The 20,206-nt window shown below is 52.2% G+C and overlaps 1 protein-coding gene across 5 annotated transcripts in view; it reads left to right on the top strand.

Moving 5' to 3' along the window:
* FOXP2 (forkhead box P2) overlaps positions 1 to 20,206 on the top strand; it is a 264,727-nt gene that overhangs the window by 36,655 nt on the left and 207,866 nt on the right. For all 5 annotated transcript variants that reach the window (XM_078860978.1, XM_078860981.1, XM_078860983.1 and 2 more), the window contains exon 2: positions 5,449 to 5,526. The gene's annotated coding sequence lies outside the window, so the exon portion shown is untranslated. The remainder of the gene's footprint in view (positions 1 to 5,448; positions 5,527 to 20,206) is intronic.

The following is a 20,206-nucleotide window of genomic DNA, read 5'->3' as shown; positions in this document are numbered from 1 at the left end:
CACTGGCACGTGCGGAGCTCTCTAAAAATAACACCTCGGGAGGTTGATCTCTTCATCGTCTTCCCCTCCCAATTACCGTTACCGCATTGGTTTTCGTTTGTTTACGCGAGCTCTTCATGTTTTATTATTATTATTATCCTTGTCAGTGTGATGTCCGTTTATATATCAATACCGTGCGCATTTATTGAAATCAAAAGCATTTAGGAATGTAAATGTTTCGCGCACACTGGCTAATTTATGTGGCATCGTTAGCGCTAATGAATTGAATCACGAGTGGGGTTTTTGGACCCGCTCAATGTGTTTGGCACAATTAGTAATGTGTATCAAGCCGCATTGGGTATTAAAAATAAAACAAATTACCAAAAAAAATTAGAATTGTATTTTTATGAGAGGGGTGATTGATGTTCGTGGCTTCTATGTTTTAATGTGCAGGCAATCATAATGGCTGCCGGGATAATTGAACAGAAATAAATTCTGTGACCTACAACTGACAAATTCCATTTAACAGAAATAAGCAATCGGATGTTGTCCTGAATCATCAGGTCTAATCTGTAGTTTCGGTGAGGTTTGAGATCGTGTTTATTGTACGTGTCTTAACTTTGTCTTAAGATTCGACGCACGAATGTGTCCTCTAACCGGGTGTGGCGGTTAAAAAAACTCATCGTAAACCTTACGATCACCCAACAACCTCGCAAGCCAGCCTGTTAAGGGATCCTCCGTTATGTTAGTGGTTCTGTGCGGAGAAATGTGTTTTTATCCACAACTAGCAGTAGCCGCGTATCTGCACGAGATACACGGTCGGGGTCGTGGGGGGGGGGGTTGGGGGGCAGGGTGGGTGGGTGAGGGGGGCCAGGGTGGGTGGGTGAGGGTGGGCAGGGTGGGTGGGTGAGGGTGGGCAGGGTGGGTGGGTGAGGGAGGGCAGGGTGGGTGGGTGAGGGTGGGCAGGGTGGGTGGGTGAGGGTGAGCAGGGTGGGTGGGTGGGTGAGGGTGGGCAGGGTGGGTGGGTGAGGGGGGGCAGGATGGGTGGGTGGGTGAGGGGGGCAGGGTGGGTGGGTGAGGGTGGGCAGGGTGGGTGGGTGAGGGTGGGAAGGGTGGGAAGGGTGGGTGGGTGAGGGGGGGCAGGGTGGGTGGGTGAGGGTGGGCAGGGTGGGTGGGTGGGTGAGGGGGGCAGGGTGGGTGGGTGAGGGTGAGCAGGGTGGGCAGGGTGGGTGGGTGAGGGTGAGCAGTGTGGGTGCGTGAGGGGGGGCAGGATGGGTGGGTGAGGGGGGGCAGGGTGGGTGGGTGGCTGAGGGTGGGCAGGGTGGGTGAGTGAGGGGGGGCAGGGTGGGTGGGTGAGGGTGGGCAGGGTGGGTGGGTGAGGGGGGCAGGGTGGGTGGGTGAGGGTGGGCAGGGTGGGTGGGTGAGGGTGGGCAGGGTGGGTGGGTGAGGGTGAACAGGGTGGGTGGGTGAGAGGGGAAGCAAGTCTGACAACCCACGAACCCCGCTGAATGGTCTTGGACACGAGCTCTCTGAAACGCCCAGAGCACTCGTCCGCAAAAAAAACCATTTTGAAATTTCAGGTTGCGGTGCTCCAACGCCAATTTCAATTAGTTTTTTTCAACAAAGCCTCCGAATGTAAAATAAAGAAATGTATGTTTAGCCGGGCGGTGGTGACGTATGCCTGTAGTCCAGCACAAATGTTCTGAAACTCCCTACCCGTGGGCATCGAGGAGGAAGCTTTGCTAGGAGAAGGCGGTACAGCAAATGTGGATACCACCTTTCCCTTGTGTATGGGATAGAGCATTGCCCCCTCGCACCTTAATATGTAGGGGACCGCAGAGCTTGGGAAATTGTTGGCACCAGCTCCACTGCCTTTCCCGTTGGCTGCTGCCTTCCTGCTTACCTGTGGTTCCCAATCATGCCTCTTGAGTCGTTCTTTGTCTTCTAGAGTGAGCGAATACTGTGCGGCAGTCCGTTCATTATAAGTTCAAATGGTTATATTGGTGCCATTTGTTAAGGTATATGACGCGGATACTGGTTTACATGCTTCAAAAGAGCCTCAGTTAAGTTGACTTTGATCAAAAATTATTACGAGTATGATTTTATCGCAGGTGGTCCCATTCGCAGCCCTCTGACCTCTGAGCCACCCGGCCATTTGAACCCAGGATCTCAGCGGTGCTGGTTCAACTCTTTAACCTCTGAACTACCCAGCCACTCCCTGCTGCCGTTCATTAATGCATTTCTAATGCCGTCGCTTAAACAGCCACCCTGAATCGAGTACGGTTCCTCCTGGGTGGGCAATGATGACACGCTCCTCGGTATGATTGGAAAATTACCAGACCAGGTTGCAGTGCCCTTTCCGTCAAGGTTAGCGGCCTTGCCGTTGCCTCGCTGTTTTCCTGGCATGGGTTTCTGCCAGCTCGCAGGGAAGAAATCGATACCGAAGCAACTTGAATTTGTGAAAGTGTCCAGATCGCGACCGCGTCTCCGTTCAACGGCATCTCGAGATGCGTTCGGAGACGTGTGCACTTTGCTCTGGCCCTGGGTTTCCCCAGGACGTCCTCTTGTACGAGGTAGTCGTCCTCGCGAATCTTTTAGTCTTCCCCTGAGTCATTGAAAGGCTCTGAACGCATACAAAAACTCATCTGTGATTTTAATAATGCGCAACTCAACAGAGGGTGGTGTATGTACGTTGAACTTCTTTCGCACCGTACGTAGCCAACCGTGCAAATCGGAGTTGTGGGGAGAAGGAGAACAAACTAACACCCAAAAATAAATTCTAAAGAAATTAGTTTTCAAAAATGAACTGGGTCCTGTGCGCCGCCACCACCTTAACACTGACCAGCGTGGTGAAGTATGGTCAAACGGCTCCCATGACCAATACTGGCATGAGAAGGTCTATATCCAGCATTGGATTGACAGCTGCATGTTATTAGTACGATGAAGGTGGTGTTTAATACGCGTTCTAAATATGGAATATAGACACCGCTCGGCGGAATCGGCCGCACATCCCCGACGCGTTTCTTCGTGAACGCCGTCCCAGCAAGGAGTCAGAGCGGTGCGGTTTCCTCTGCGTTGACGGCGAAATGTCACGAGAGCGTCGGGGCCTGGGGGAGGTGCCATCTGCGGAACCCTAGGGAGTGAAATTGAACGGTGGCGAGTTGTTAACTACCTCGCCTGGTATACAGGAGGCCGTGGGTTCGATCCCGACCCTGACGCTTGTATATTTGGAGTCTGCATGTCTCGCTCTCCCCGTGGTCGCGTGGATTTTTCTTCGAGTCCTCCTGTTTTATAATCAACATCACGCGCTTTTGAGTATTTGCCTGCTGTATATTTCTTTACGATAAGCCACTTTGCTTAGCTATCATTGTTGGCCAGGTCCCTTATGACAAAGAGAGCTTATAGCTCAGTGGGCCCTTACCTGGTAAAATAAAAAAAAAATAGTTTTGTTTAGTTATCAAAAGCCGGGGGGCCCACTCGCCGACCGTTGCCGTTTCACCGGCCAAAGCAGCCACCGGTGCTGACGCCGCCGTTTCTGTCTCTCTCGATCCGTGCCACGGAGTTCACGTCCCACAGCCCCAAAACCCTGCGTGGCAGCCCCGCAACACCGTGGGTCAAAGGTCAGAGGGGACGATGGCCGTCCAGGAGGGGCGCTCCGGGAAATTAGATTTGTGGCACAGAAATATCAATTGTGAAAATATTTAGTTAATGTATTGCCGTGTTCGTGTCCCAACCGGAACCTAAATATGAAGCGGTGTCAATTTACGACGCGCGGCACCTTTTACTTTTTCATGAATTTTCGCCTCCCTCCCCGCAAAATAATTACATTCTGTGTTAATTAAACGGTTGTTCGGCAAACGCGGAGGTTTCGGTGGATTTAAGCCGCGGCTCTCCTGTGTGTTTTACTGTAGTGGGTGACACAGAGAAATGAGATCTTAAGTCTGATCTCCTGGCTCTGGTATTAGTTTGGTTGCGTGACCTTTTATTTTTAATTAACTGGAGGCTTCAAGCAAAAAAAAAAGAAATACAGATTCTATTTTGCCGAAGCCGACAAATATGCATAAGGGGGACAATAATGGGGCCACGTAACAAAAGGGAATGCGCAGCGGCTGTGCGGTGCACTTATTAAAGCGTACACATCAGACATCCACCCGCAGCGCAGCGCACACACAAAAAGAAAGACAAAGATACACCCCAGCCTCGCTTTATACACTGTCAGCGAGCACCTATTAAGGCTGGCGTGACACATCGTGGACGGGGGTGGGGCTTCTTTTTGTTTAAATATCTGGCTGCCTTTGTTTGCCCCACTTTGCTGATGTTCCCGTCACCTTACTTTAATTAACTCGAGGGTCTTTGCGTCTGCTGAATGGTCTTGGACGTGACCCAAGCTCTGCTTGGGTCACGGCAGTTCAATTGGCGACACTTTCGCCGCTGCGCTCGGTGTGGGTCGGCGACGGGAGGAGCCAAGGAGGGTTTCGGGTGGCACTCAGCACCGCCGTTCACGATATTTTGTAGCGTAGCGCACTAACCGCTGCGTGCCACCACCTCTCTCCGCTGATGCCATTTTCGCAAATTTTGTGGTGGGTTGAGTCGACCCATGGGAGCCCATGTCACGTTCAGATGCCAATTGGTCGTTGGGGTTGCCACCTGTCATGTTTTTCCCAGGACCCCCTCTTTATTTTGATTTATTTAGCTTTCCTTTGGAGACATCTTTATTAATGACAAGTTCCCAGTTTTTGTCAGGTTGCGTAATAACACCGCCAAATTCAACTTGCGTTTGCCTGTGGTTTTTCCCTCCTCCGTTATCGTGAGATATTCTACTTGCCATGGTTCGTGCCGGTTTGTTTTGCACCTTTTGAGGTGGCAACCATAATTGCGGTGCGCTATAGCCAGCGATGGCACTTGAGTAGGCACCGTGATGCTGTTGCGCACTCACGGAATCGCCCAAGAGTCGCTCAACATTGCAGCATTAAAAGGTGACACATATATGTCTATATTTTTTATAGTCTGTATGTGTCTCTCCCTCTTTTTGTTCGTTTTTTCTTCTGCAAAACAACGACTTTTACCCAATAACGTTTTTAACGCGTGAGACAGACACGTTTTATTATTTATTATTTTAAAGCCAGACAAGTGCGGCGTGCCCTTGCATGCGCTAAAAGCCCTGTCCGGCAACAAGAAAACGTTTATAAAATGCCACAAAACCAACAAAATAAAACTATTTTTTTATTATTATTTTTCGGGTGAGGACCACCAAGTAACAATTCCATCACCAATTAAATATTTTTTGACATTAAACGGTTTGGCCATATATTTATTTATAACAAACATATAAAAAAAGAGCGAGCAGGTTCTGTTGGTCTGCTGGCTCCTTGTGCACTCCGGTGTCCTGAAGGTAGCGCTGATGCTGTGCCTACGCCGGTCGCTTTAAGAAATTCAATCGCCGCGCACTTTCCCGCTGTTGTGTTTCAGGACTCGGATACTGGAATTTGGTGGAAAACTCAGCGCGGACATTTGGATGACGGGCTCTCGAGGAAGGGCCTCATAGCGGTAAGTGGCACTCACGGGTTTTGATTTATAATTACGATCGAGTTCGCGGGGCTCGTGCCCCGCGTTCTTGAAACGGCGCATGGCGGGGAGGGAGGCGTGGACACACGCTCGCTCACATGCTCTCACTCACTCGCACGCTCTCACTCACTCGCACACTCTCACTAAAACGCTGTTGTTCGCTCGCTCGCTCGCTCTCACTCGCACGCTCTCGCTCGCTCTCACTCGTACGCTCTCACTCGCACGCTCTCACTCGCACGCTCTCACTCGTACACGCCCGCTCACATGCTGTCACTACACGTTCTCGCTCACTCGCTCGCTCTCACTCACATGTTCTCATTCAGTCTCGCTCGCACGTCCTCGTACGCTCTCACTTGCTTTCATTGACTTGCACGCTCTCACTGACTCACTCGCTTTCATTCGCTGTCGCTATTTTGCGTTTCCCCATTCTACGTTTCCACCGTCGGCTGCCAGAACGTCATCGCGGGTTTTTGTTTCGTTTATCGTGCGGATGCCGGTTTGCTGAATTTATGGATGTTTATTGAACTTCTTTTGCGCCATACGTAGTCATCCGTGCTAATCGAAAGAAAGTGTTTATTTATTTATTTAGTGTGGCCCAAGGGTATATGGCGTGAGTGTTCTATTGCAGCGAGTGTGGCTATGACTCGCGTACCAGGATCGGGAGCCAGAGCACAAGGGAATAAATGAGGACATTTGTGGGTGGCAATGCTTTGACCCAGGCTGAGAGCGGGTCGGTTAGATTGGATCACACTGGCCTACATTTTCAAGTAAATTTCAGTTCAAATAAATAAACACGTCAACATATTTCTCACCCAAAGTTGACCAATGCCCCCAAAATTAAGCCAGACCCGGTCGGAAACCAAAACTTGCCACCGGCCATTTCCTCAGCGACAAAACGATCATTCTTAATTTTGGAGCTTTCGTGACTGCAGGAATTATTCTTTGGTTCTTTCGGTAAAGTCACGTATAAAGATAAAATAATAATTTCGATTTAAAGCTTTCGTGACTGCAGGGATTCATCTTCTTGGTTCTTTCGGTAAAGTCACGTAGAAGGGAAGTAATAAAATAATAAAAATAAAAATAATAGCATACGACGTTTCGATTGCAACACAAGCAATCATCACCAGGTATAATGAAATAGCGACATAAAATCTAACCAGAAAACTATAGACAGACATATAAGCAGACAGATATCACCAAGATACATAGAGCGAGCAACACAGGTACAGAGAGGGGTGATCGTCTCTGTGGGGTGGCCTTAAATTTAACGATCACCCCTCTCTGTACCTGTGTTGCTCGCTCTATATATCTTGGTGATATGTCTGCTTATATGTCTGTCTATAGTTTTCTGGTTAGATTTTATGTCGCTATTTCATTATACCTGATGATGATTGCTTGTGTTGCAATCGAAACGTCGTATGCTATTATTTCATTTAATTTATTATTTTATCTTTATACGTGACTTTACCGAAAGAACCAAAGAATAAAACGATCATTACCAGCGGGCAAAACATCTCCCGCTCAACTCGTCAAGTCTAATACCGGTCTGGCTGCGAGACTCGCGATTGGCGTCGGGATGGGGAAGAGGCCGCCGTGCGGCAACCGTCATGGAGTTGCGCTTCGAGTGGGCCTCGTCTCGTCCTCACCATCGTCGAGCCGGCCTTGTCACGTCATCATCGTCCAGCGGGCTTCGTCATGTCCCCACCATCATCCAGCGGGCCTCGTCTCGTCTTCACCATCATCGAGCCGGCCTTGTCACGTCATCATCGTCCAGCGGGCTTCGTCATGTCCCCACCATCATCCAACGGGCTTCGTCTCGTCCTCACCATCGTCGAGCCAGACTCGTCTCGTCACCATCGTCCAGTGGGCCTCGTTGCATCCTCACCATCGTCTAGCAGGCCCCTTCGCGTCCTCACCATCATCGTCCAGCGCGCCTTGTCACGTCACCATCGTTCAGCGGGCTTCGTCATGTCCCCACCATCATCCAGCGGGCCTCGTCTCGTCGTCACCATCATCGAGCCAGCTTCGTCGCGTCCTCACCATCATCGTCCAGCGGGCCTCGCCGCGTACAGTGCGGCCAAGCGTCTCCTCGCGACTCGTCGGCGGTCAGCCGAGCCGGGCCGGGCCCTCATTTGGCTCTGGCTGGGCGGACGCGAGCTGCTAATGGGATGCGACGGGTAATTTTAATAATGCACGGCGGCGCTGTGTATTAATTGCAGCGGAAAGCGAGCTGGGAGGCTCTTTAAGCCAAGCGGTGTTTTTCCCCCAAAGCATTTCTTGGTCGTCTATAATTTCATCCCCAGGGTCCGATGCTTCGGACACAAAGGCTGCTCCATCTCGAGCTTTTGTTTCACCGTGACAGGAGCTGCCTTTGGGTCCGTTTTCTCTGTCACCTCGTTTGACGTTTACGCAAGAAAAGGTGGGCGGGGGGGGGGGATGGTTTGTTTAAACTCGCCAGCATCTGGCAGAGAACCTCTTTCTTGCCAGGGTTGTCTCCGTTGCTCTGTTCTTTGCCTCCTCGCTCTGCTCCCTTCTTCCTCGGCCCCCGCGAGGAGCGCAGCGTGCCGTGAGTGAGCAGCGCATTGTCGGCACGGGAGAGGGGTATTTTTAAAATGCAGTGAATGGCACTGGTCAATAAAACCGCCGGCGTTTAATGTTACACGCGACAGAGGCATTCGCGAGTGGATCAAACTCCAATCTGCAGGGGGAAAAAAAATGAAAAAGGGGGGGGGGGTTTGGCATTTGTTTAACGCCCACGAATATTTCACGGCTCCTTTGCGGTGACCAGGGTGTGCTTTTAGCCGAGCAACTGAAAGACAAAAGAGAGGGCGGTGGGTGGTTGTGTGATCCGAGGGGGGAAGGAGGTGGAGGTGCGGGAGGAGGGACCTTGTACTGGTTTGGGAACAGCAGAGCTGAAAGGGAAGGGGGTGCACTGGTTAGGGTTGGGTAGACCCCCTTCTCGCTCTCTCTCGCGAGCTGTCCCCCCCTGGGTGTTTGCGAGGTCAAGTTCGCCTGTAACGCCACACTTCTGCGCCATCTGCTCCGGAAGATCCGGCGAGAGAGCGAGAGAGAGCGAGAGAGAGAGTGAGAGAGAGTGAGAGAGAGTGAGAGAGAGGGAGAGAGAGTGAGAGATGGAAAGAGCATGGCTCTCCCTGCCGTAGTACAACAAACCCCCTGCCTCTCACCACCGCAGGAGCAGCCAAGTTTAACGTCCCCGGTCACCCCCCGCTTCCCTCCTTGCAATTACGATGCAATTTGGGTTCATGTATGGTCCTCAATACCAACGCGTTTCAACGAGCTGTGCAAAAACAGCGCTGCGTGCACGTCGGGCAGACCGTCACGCGTGGAGTGTATGCAATCTGCGTTACGGTGGCTAGGAGATGTTAACTACCTTGCCTGGTATACAGGAGGTCGTATATTTGGAGTTTGCATGTTCTCCCCGTGATCGAGTGGATTTTGCTCAGGTTTTTCGCCACCACATTTATAAACACGCGTTTAGAGTATTTGACTGCTATACATTTACATGTAATTAGACACTTTGTTGAGCTATCATTTGTGGCCAGGTCGCTTCTGAAAAATAGCTGTACGTATAGTTCCGTGGGCCTTACCTGATAAAATAAGTATTGTAAATATAGTTAATGTATATGTATGTTGAACTTCTTTCGCACCGTACGTAGCCAACCGTGCTACGTATATTCTAGAGAAGATAGCGTTAGCTAGCCAGAGGCAGAACAGAAGGGGGAGATCTTGAGCCTGGACTTGGTCAGGGAGTCGAAAGGACGGATGGCTAGGAGAAGGCAGTTCCAGACTTGGGAGCAGCACAAGAGAAAGAGCGACCTTCCACTGAGCTAAGGTCGATGAGCGGGAAGGAGCCCGTGATCGATCTAGAAGACGGGGTGAGTGTCTCCTTGACTTGTATCTGGGTTTGGATTGGCAAAGAAGAACGGGAAGGCCTCAAGCCTCCACCCAGAAGCGAGGGGCAGGCAGGCAACAGCACGGGTGGCTGTAGGGAAGCAGTTCCCAATTTTCCAGGGAGGCAGAGGAGGAGGAGCGACCTCCATTTTCCACACCCCTCCCCAGGTGTCTCTGTGGGAGGCTGTGCCTAGTCGTCTGGGTGCACCTAATGGAGACCTCGGCCGTGCCTGGTAAGCGCCGTGCACTTTGCCGGGACTGTTCGGAGCGGTGGTTGGTTTAATGTTTTATAGCTTTTATGTTTGCTCAAGATTTTTCTTGCGAAGTATTTTCCTTGGCCACCTTTCAAAGAAATTTCTAAGTTTATTAGTTTCGTTTATAATATATATACGTGCGTGTGCACGCGCACAAACGCCTGTGGATATTTATTACGTCTGTGTGTCTGTTTGTTTGCGTCTTTGCATGTTTGACAAAGATGGCTTGTAGGTAGGTACGCTCTCTTACCTATACAGCAATATGGGAGCGTGTGTAGGTATTGCATTCGTGTGTGTGTATGCACTGCAGGGGAGCGGTGGTGTAGCGGTTAGCACTGCGCTACGAAGCCTGCGACTCGAGTTCGATTCCCGCTCACGGCCAACACCGGTGACGATTATTTGAACCGGTCCTGGACCTCCCCTAGGTCGACTCAGTTTCAAATGAGTACCTGGTGTGATGTGTAAACCCGCCACTAGGGAGATAAAGGTGGCTGGGCGTGGTGTTGGCCACCCACCCCCTCATGTGCCGGTCCGGCCTTCATAGGTGCTCGCTAACAGCACTTACCCCAACAGTCTGTTAAGGCTATGCGGGGGATCTTTGTCTTTGTTTGTATGCACTGTAGGGGAGCGGTGGTGTAGCGGTTAGCGCGCTGCGCTATGAGCCCAGCGACCCGCGTTCAATTCCCGCTCCCGGTCAACACCAGTGATGCATATCTACACTTGCCCTGGGCCTCTCTTAGGTCAACTCGGCCTTAAAATGCATACCTGAACTGCATCAGGCGACCGGGAGTGGTGCTGGCCACCCAGCCCCTCGTGTACCGTTCTGGCCTTCATAGGTGCTCGCTAACAGCATCTGCCCCAACAGTCTGTTTCAGGCTATGCGGGGGATCTTTGTCTTTGATGCGTGTGAGTGAGTACGGCAAAGCCCCGGGGTTGTTCGCAGCTCGACGGAACTTTAATTTCAACAGGCCGGGGCTCTCCACTGTTAGTCCGCCTCGCTGGGGTTTTATTGGTGTCACTGTTCCATTCCTTATTTCCCTACCTTATTATAGACCAGTTCCGAACTTATTGGTCACCCCAGGCTCCTTATAAATCTCAACGTTCATCCCATCACAAGGCAGAAACACAAACAAATAGACAAAATTATTACTTGTTTGCCCGTATGAAACGGCTGTACGCCGTATGGACCTGAAAACTTAGTTTCCCTGCACAAGAATAATGGTAAATCGTATGGGTTGACAGGTACGCGAAACACTCTCCTCCTCCTCCTGTGTTTCTCTATGCGCGTCTGTGGGATCCCGTGCGAGCCTATGGGTCTCTGTGCAAGTCCATTGCTCTCGATGTGAGTGTGTGGACCTCCACGTCAAATCTGTCGGTCTCTCTCCGCGAGTCCACGAGTCTCTGCGCAAGTCTCCGTGTGTAGGCCTGCGGACACGCGGACGCGGTACATTGCGCGTCGTTCGAGCATTTTCCTCCACCGCAGGCCATTGCGTCACGAATTCAAACCCGAACGAGGTGCTCGCTGGAGCCAAGAGAGCCGGGGGGTGCCCGCCGATCATCACAAAAGCGAGCCGGACTTTCCTTTCGCCTTCCCTTAACCCGCGCGGATACGGGAACGCCACCAAACACACAGCTCTTGGCCTTGGCCGCAGCAACGCAGTGGCAATCTGCAGCGCGCTACCCATCCCTTCCCCTCTCTTGTCTGCAGCCCCCCCCCCCACGCTGCCCCCCCGCCCCCCTGCACCCTTTCCTCCTCCTCTTTTAAGTTGCAGAGTTTTAAGTCACGGCATCTTCGGCACGCGAATGTAATCGCTTTTCTTCCCAGCACGCCTCAAAGGCAGGGCACCGCGCGCTGCCCCCGGGGCAAGATAATGCGGAGCGACGCTGCTCGTCGCTTTAATCTCCCACTCGTCCCGCCGCTCCTCATCCAACTTCTCTGTCGCTCGCTCTGTTAGTGGTGCGTCGTGTTGTGTCGCTCTGTTAGCGGTGTGTCGTGTTGTGTCGCTCTGTTAGTGGTGCGTCGTGTTGTGTCGCTCTGTTAGCGGTGCGTCGTGTTGTGTCGCTCTGTTAGCGGTGCGTCGTGTTGTGTCGCTCTGTTAGTGGTGTGTCGTGTTGTGTCGCTCTGTTAGTGGTGTGTCGTGTTGTGTCGCTCTGTTAGCGGTGCGTCGTGTTGTGTCGCTCTGTTAGCGGTGCGTCGTGTTGTGTCGCTCTGTTAGCGGTGTGTCGTGTTGTGTCGCTCTGTTAGCGGTGCGTCGTGTTGTGTCGCTCTGTTAGTGGTGCGTCGTGTTGTGTCGCTCTGTTAGTGGTGCGTCGTGTTGTGTCGCTCTGTTAGTGGTGTGTCGTGTTGTGTCGCTCTGTTAGTGGTGCGTCGTGTTGTGTCGCTCTGTTAGTGGTGCGTCGTGTTGTGTCGCTCTGTTAGTGGTGTGTCGTGTTGTGTCGCTCTGTTAGTGGTGTGTCGTGTTGTGTCGCTCTGTTAGTGGTGCGTCGTGTTGTGTCGCTCTGTTAGTGGTGCGTCGTGTTGTGTCGCTCTGTTAGCGGTGCGTCGTGTTGTGTCGCTCTGTTAGCGGTGTGTCGTGTTGTGTCGCTCTGTTAGTGGTGCGTCGTGTTGTGTCGCTCTGTTAGCGGTGCGTCGTGTTGTGTCGCTCTGTTAGCGGTGCGTCGTGTTGTGTCGCTCTGTTAGTGGTGCGTCGTGTTGTGTTGCTCTGTTAGTGGTGCGTCGTGTTGTGTCGCTCTGTTAGTGGTGCGTCGTGTTGTGTCGCTCTGTTAGTGGTGCGTCGTGTTGTGTCGCTCTGTTAGTGGTGCGTCGTGTTGTGTCGCTCTGTTAGCGGTGTGTCGTGTTGTGTCGCTCTGTTAGTGGTGCGTCGTGTTGTGTCGCTCTGTTAGCGGTGCGTCGTGTTGTGTCGCTCTGTTAGTGGTGTGTCGTGTTGTGTCGCTCTGTTAGTGGTGCGTCGTGTTGTGTCGCTCTGTTAGTGGTGCGTCGTGTTGTGTCGCTCTGTTAGTGGTGCGTCGTGTTGTGTCGCTCTGTTAGTGGTGCGTCGTGTTGTGTCGCTCTGTTAGCGGTGCGTCGTGTTGTGTCGCTCTGTTAGTGGTGCGTCGTGTTGTGTCGCTCTGTTAGCGGTGCGTTGTGTTGTGTCGCTCTGTTAGCGGTGCGTCGTGTTGTGTCGCTCTGTTAGCGGTGTGTCGTGTTGTGTCGCTCTGTTAGTGGTGCGTCGTGTTGTGTCGCTCTGTTAGTGGTGCGTCGTGTTGTGTCGCTCTGTTAGCGGTGCGTCGTGTTGTGTCGCTCTGTTAGTGGTGCGTCGTGTTGTGTCGCTCTGTTAGCGGTGCGTTGTGTTGTGTCGCTCTGTTAGCGGTGCGTCGTGTTGTGTCGCTCTGTTAGCGGTGTGTCGTGTTGTGTCGCTCTGTTAGTGGTGCGTCGTGTTGTGTCGCTCTGTTAGCGGTGTGTCGTGTTGTGTCGCTCTGTTAGCGGTGTGTCGTGTTGTGTCGCTCTGTTAGTGGTGCGTCGTGTTGTGTCGCTCTGTTAGTGGTGCGTCGTGTTGTGTCGCTCTGTTAGTGGTGCGTCGTGTTGTGTCGCTCTGTTAGCGGTGCGTCGTGTTGTGTCGCTCTGTTAGTGGTGCGTCGTGTTGTGTCGCTCTGTTAGCGGTGCGTCGTGTTGTGTCGCTCTGTTAGTGGTGCGTCGTGTTGTGTCGCTCTGTTAGTGGTGCGTCGTGTTGTGTCGCTCTGTTAGTGGTGCGTCGTGTTGTGTCGCTCTGTTAGCGGTGCGTCGTGTTGTGTCGCTCTGTTAGCGGTGCGTCGTGTTGTGTCGCTCTGTTAGTGGTGCGTCGTGTTGTGTCGCTCTGTTAGTGGTGCGTCGTGTTGTGTCGCTCTGTTAGCGGTGCGTCGTGTTGTGTCGCTCTGTTAGCGGTGCGTCGTGTTGTGTCGCTCTGTTAGTGGTGCGTCGTGTTGTGTCGCTCTGTTAGCGGTGCGTCGTGTTGTGTCGCTCTGTTAGCGGTGCGTCGTGTTGTGTCGCTCTGTTAGCGGTGCGTCGTGTTGTGTCGCTCTGTTAGCGGTGTGTCGTGTTGTGTCGCTCTGTTAGCGGTGCGTCGTGTTGTGTCGCTCTGTTAGTGGTGCGTCGTGTTGTGTCGCTCTGTTAGTGGTGCGTCGTGTTGTGTCGCTCTGTTAGCGGTGTGTCGTGTTGTGTCGCTCTGTTAGCGGTGCGTCGTGTTGTGTCGCTCTGTTAGTGGTGCGTCGTGTTGTGTCGCTCTGTTAGTGGTGCGTCGTGTTGTGTCGCTCTGTTAGCGGTGCGTCGTGTTGTGTCGCTCTGTTAGTGGTGCGTCGTGTTGTGTCGCTCTGTTAGTGGTGCGTCGTGTTGTGTCGCTCTGTTAGTGGTGCGTCGTGTTGTGTCGCTCTGTTAGCGGTGCGTCGTGTTGTGTCGCTCTGTTAGCGGTGCATCGTGTTGTGTCGCTCTGTTAGTGGTGTGTCGTGTTGTGTCGCTCTGTTAGCGGTGCATCGTGTTGTGTCGCTCTGTTAGCGGTGCGTCGTGTTGTGTCGCTCTGTTAGCGGTGCGTCGTGTTGTGTCGCTCTGTTAGCGGTGCGTCGTGTTGTGTCGCTCTGTTAGCGGTGCATCGTGTTGTGTCGCTCTGTTAGCGGTGCGTCGTGTTGTGTCGCTCTGTTAGCGGTGCGTCGTGTTGTGTCGCTCTGTTAGCGGTGCATCGTGTTGTGTCGCTCTGTTAGCGGTGCGTCGTGTTGTGTCGCTCTGTTAGCGGTGCGTCGTGTTGTGTCGCTCTGTTAGCGGTGCGTCGTGTTGTGTCGCTCTGTTAGCGGTGCGTCGTGTTGTGTCGCTCTGTTAGCGGTGCGTCGTGTTGTGTCGCTCTGTTAGCGGTGCATCGTGTTGTGTCGCTCTGTTAGCGGTGCGTCGTGTTGTGTCGCTCTGTTAGCGGTGCATCGTGTTGTGTCGCTCTGTTAGCGGTGCGTCGTGTTGTGTCGCTCTGTTAGCGGTGCATCGTGTTGTGTCGCTCTGTTAGCGGTGCGTCGTGTTGTGTCGCTCTGTTAGCGGTGCATCGTGTTGTGTCGCTCTGTTAGCGGTGCGTCGTGTTGTGTCGCTCTGTTAGCGGTGCGTCGTGTTGTGTCGCTCTGTTAGCGGTGCGTCGTGTTGTGTCGCTCTGTTAGCGGTGCGTCGTGTTGTGTCGCTCTGTTAGCGGTGCGTCGTGTTGTGTCGCTCTGTTAGCGGTGCGTCGTGTTGTGTCGCTCTGTTAGCGGTGCGTCGTGTTGTGTCGCTCTGTTAGCGGTGCGTCGTGTTGTGTCGCTCTGTTAGCGGTGCGTCGTGTTGTGTCGCTCTGTTAGCGGTGCATCGTGTTGTGTCGCTCTGTTAGCGGTGCGTCGTGTTGTGTCGCTCTGTTAGCGGTGCGTCGTGTTGTGTCGCTCTGTTAGCGCTGCGTCGTGTTGTGTCGCTCTGTTAGTGGTGTGTCGTGTTGTGTCGCTCTGTTAGTGGTGTGTCGTGTTGTGTCGCTCTGTTAGTGGTGCGTCGTGTTGTGTCGCTCTGTTAGCGGTGCGTCGTGTTGTGTCGCTCTGTTAGCGGTGCGTCGTGTTGTGTCGCTCTGTTAGCGGTGCGTCGTGTTGTGTCGCTCTGTTAGCGGTGCGTCGTGTTGTGTCGCTCTGTTAGCGGTGCGTCGTGTTGTGTCGCTCTGTTAGCGGTGCGTCGTGTTGTGTCGCTCTGTTAGCGGTGTGTCGTGTTGTGTCGCTCTGTTAGCGGTGCGTCGTGTTGTGTCGCTCTGTTAGCGGTGCGTCGTGTTGTGTCGCTCTGTTAGTGGTGTGTCGTGTTGTGTCGCTCTGTTAGCGGTGCGTCGTGTTGTGTCGCTCTGTTAGCGGTGCGTCGTGTTGTGTCGCTCTGTTAGCGGTGCGTCGTGTTGTGTCGCTCTGTTAGCGGTGCGTTGTGTTGCTTGTCACTGTTAGCGGTGCTTCGGAACCAGCGTGCCGCCAAGCCTGTCGCACCCTAGCTTGCATTTTCACATGTGCAGTCTCTGTACATGACATACACATGTGTACACGGGTATGCGTGTGTATGTCATGTACAGAGCTTGCCGCGGCATCAACAGCCGATGGAGGCTGTTGATGCCCCGGCTGTTTGTGTCTGTTGAGGGTGGCACGGCGCACGAGCGGGCGCTGTCGCCAGCTCCACACCTGGCCGTCTTTGTTTCCCCCAGTACTGTTATATTCACACACTGAAGCAGCTGTGTTATCTTGGTGTGGTCTGGGACTGCTTGGTTGTTGTTTTTTGCTGCGTTGCCCAAGCTTGTCGTGGACACGTGTGAAAAAGAGCATTATAGCTCATCAGATTCTTCCAGTATGAATACATATTCTGATTCTGAACAAGGTGTTTACTTAAGGCTGAGTTTACCTAAAGGAGATCTGAATCAGAATATGAGAATCTGAGTTTCTTTTCACATGTCCAGTTGACATCTGTGAGGTTTAACAACGTGGTCGAGGGATAGATAGAGCAGAGGATGAGGCATTGCTGGCCACCGATTTTAACCGCGGCCCGAAATCAACTTAAAAGTCCGCCGGGATTGTAGTGCCGTGTGCCAAGCGCCAAGTCGCAACGCCCACGGTCGCACGCGCGCACACAAGCGCTGCCTACGTCTGCAACTCCATGAGGCTCGTCAATTCCGAATCTGCTACTCATGAACGCGGTAGCGACGCGGCGACACGCAACACGTGGCCGCGCCTCGTGGAAACGTAAAACAATGGACGCTCGATTTAAAGCTTTCGTGACTGCAGGGATTCATCTTCTTGGTTCTTTCGGTAAAGTCACGTTGAAGGAAAATAATAAAATAATACAAATTAAACATAATAAAATAATTCTCACGACGTTTCGGCCACAACGCAAGCAGCCGTCTTCAGGTGGAGAACAGGTCTGTCGAGAGACAGACCTGTTCTTCTACGTGACTTTACCGAAAGAACCAAGAAGATCAGTGGACGCTCGTTCGGCGCTCCCTATCGCGAAGTGCTCTCCAGGACGAGGGGTGAAACGATGTAACGCGTAGTAGGCTTTCGGGACCGTTGTCTACATGGCACCTTTTTTCACCAGTATCCAAAATGACGAACAAAAAAGAAGATAAAGATAGGCCAGTCAGTGGCATGGATATTAGAGCGTGCTTGCTTGCGTGTTTTGCCACAAGTGTGTGTGGTTCACGCAGACTTTTGATGCCTTGCAAAAGGTTTCTGTTTGGTGTTTGAACATCTTAACAGCTCCTGTTTTATTGCCAGAAAGGGGAAAAAAACCTATTCTTAAGTTTTCATCATTTCGTGACCAATATTATCCGTAACATATTTTTTGGGTTGGATCGCGCAAGTGAAAACGTATCATTAAACCCTCTAAAACGTGCCTGTTTTGTTTAAGTGACAACACCTTAGTAATTGGCTGTGTCGGGTGGTGGTGGTTTTAACGACACATTCATATTAACGCGATATAACCCCCCCAAAAAACCCCCTCTCATCAGGGTGATACAACCCGGTGGTGGAGAGCACGCGGCCCCCACGTCAGGCCAGCGGTGTCACAGCGTGTGGGGCACCTGCCGTACGCAAGAGCCTGAATAATAATGATGATGATGAAATAATCATTCATTGAAATGTAAAAAAAAATGAAGACGAGAGAAGAAGACGAAGGGAAAAAAAAAACACAACGGCCGCCTTCACGACCGCTGTGTTTAATCAAGAGCTGTGGGGTTTTCAACGCCTCCCTAAGCCAATCTAATATTTAAGATTCATGGGTTCCTGTGCAACTGTAAAAGAGCCAAACTAAGGCAACCTTATTGTGAATTCTAAGAGTGGCGGGAGAAGTGTGTCCCTTGCTGGCCTGCCCCATTCGCCTTGTTGTGTTCAGCTCCCACACATGTAGGCACGGCTCGGCTGCTCAAAGGCAGGGGGGGAGGTGGGGGTGGTTATATGCCCACGTCAGTGTCCTGAAGACGGCGCGCGCCTGAGAGTTCCTGGATTTAAATATGTGGCTCCCAGCCGAGATAAAACCAAGTGCTCATGCGCAGCGAGTTTGATGTCTCAGTCTGGTCACCGAAGAAGGCGGAAAGTAATTCGTACAGAAATTTGCACTCACCTTAATTCCACTTTGCCCAATTCCCAGGCTTTACCCGGTAGATAGGCTCAGAGCGAACCACGAGGAACTCACGCCGGCGAGGTTTTAAGAATGCGGTGGTCGGTAGACAGATTGCAGGAAGACATCCTTAAAGGATTTCAGACGGAGCCCTGTGATGGAACTTGTGAGTCGTTCGCCGGCGTGACGTGCAACCCTGATGGTGCTCAGTCGGGGGGGGTGGGAGAGGAAAACGCTTCACAGCCCTCGCCTGGACATTCGATCGCACGATTGGGAGTTGACGGGTACAGTTAATATACGTAAATAAACAGAGGGGGGGGGGGACGCATTCCGGCTTTGGTCCGGATTGGTTCAGCGTTGCCGTATCGAGGGAGCTCCACTTTCGCACTTTAAAGTCACGGTGGCAGGATGTTAACTACTTTCCCTGGTATACAGGAGGTCATGGGTTCGATGCTAACCTTGACACCTCTCGATATTTGGAGTCTACGTGTCTCTCTCCCCGTGGTCGCGTGGGTTTTTTTCCCCTCCGGGTTCCCTCCGTTTATTTCCCCTCCACATTTACAATGAACGTGCGTTTAGAGTATTTGGCCGCTATACATTTCCACGTGAGATAAGCCACTTCGTTGAGCTATCATCCGTGGCCGGGTCGCTTTTGAAAAAGAGCCGTGAATCGGTCAGTGGGCCTTACCTGGTAAATAAATCAATAAAAGTTCCGTTTTAGTTTAAAGTCGGGCGGTGATGCCGATGTTCGGTGGTGCGGTGCGAACCGGGAGAGGTCAGGCCGCGTGTGCCCTTGTAAGGGGGCTGAACGAGTCTTCGACCGGAGCTGCCCGGTTACCCTCTCCCAATTTAAAGCTTCCTCCGCAAGGGTGGTCGGGCGTAACAACGGGGGTCGTGGTTTCACCGCAGAGCGTTGTTTCCTAAAGCCCTCCCCAGCCACCGTTCCCCACCCCCCACCCCCGACCCTGTCAGACGCTCCTGCGGTTGTCGACGAAGAAGTGTCGTCGGGTTTCTTGACGTGGCGTTTTGATAAAAGTCTGGTTTGAATTTTTGTAAAAAAATATTTTTTTGCGAGTTTATTGAAGCTGCTTTGAGTTACTTAGTTGGAACACATGTAATCGTCATAATATTAATAACATTATCTTTTGTTTATTTATCCTCCTCGCTCAAGCTTTTGGGTCACCCCCCTCCATACTGAGATGTTTGACCAAAGCCACTAATAACACTGGTCAACAAAAAAAAACATATATTTTTTGGCCTGGACTTTTGCAGCTGTTCTAGACTATTGCAGGGTGCTGATTCCAAATCTTATCTCAGATTTGCTCTATCACGTCTCATTTTATGCTATCGGCATACCCCATTTTCATTGATTTTACCCAAAATTAACTCTGTCACTTATGATTGCAATTTGTTGCGAGTCAGTGACTGCTTAAGTGTTAAAATATGGTGCTGTATTTTTAGGATAGTGTGTTTATAATATTATTTTATGTAGATATCCACATTTATTTAATATTTTTCTTCCGCAGTTTTTATTGAAAATGCAATATTTGATATCTCAAAAAACCTGATGCGATAGACAAAAACTGATGCCAGATTTGGAATCAGCACCCCAAAATTACCTGAAGACCGTTGGAATACCTTATGCCAGAAAAAGTGTGTTGACCAGTGATAGGCGTTTGGCTTTCACGTGGGAGGCAAGCGGAGAACCTGGAGCGTGCTCGCTCGCACACCGGGGGACGTATCACTCGAAACCTCCGCACGGATGTATTTAATCAGCTTGCCGAAGCTTGGCCACCTCGCCGTTTGTTCGAGTTTCATTCGATCCACCAACCCTCGCTACCTAAGCGCTGGCTCGTTTGATTGTGCTACGGTGTGAATTACAGATGCCTCCGTGAACTTGAAAGAGGTAGACACGGAAGGGACTGGGGGTGTGTGTGTGGGGATTTAAGACATGTGCCCGTTGTTTTCATCCGCCGTGCCAGGAGATGGAACCAGTTACTTCTGGACTGTGATTCCAGTGTGCATCCTGTGTGAGTCCTGTGTGAATCCTGTGTGAGTCCTGAGTCCAGTGTGAGTCCTGAGTCCAGTGCGAGCCCTGAGTGAGTCCAGCGCGCTGATCGCTGCGCGGCGGCATCATCCCCAAGTCTAAACGGCGGCAATGAAATCGTCGGTCGCTGGAGCCGACCTCTCAGGAGAGGCCCCTCGTCCCCCCCCCCGCCCCCCCCGCCCCCCCCCCCGCCCGTCTGTCGCCCGGTCGGGGACACCGCGGGACGAGACGACGAGGGATGGGAACGCGTGACACGCCCCTCCCCTCCCTCCCCTCCGCCTCCTCCTTCCTAATCCCTGCTACATAGGGGGGGGAGGGATGGGAGGGGGGGGCAGGATGGGAGGGGGGGAAAGATCGGAACTGAAC

The sequence above is a fragment of the Lampetra fluviatilis genome, chromosome 11 (genome assembly GCF_964198595.1).
Source record: "Lampetra fluviatilis chromosome 11, kcLamFluv1.1, whole genome shotgun sequence".
NCBI lineage: Eukaryota > Metazoa > Chordata > Hyperoartia > Petromyzontiformes > Petromyzontidae > Lampetra > Lampetra fluviatilis.
This window is presented reverse-complemented; position numbering and strand designations above follow the sequence as displayed.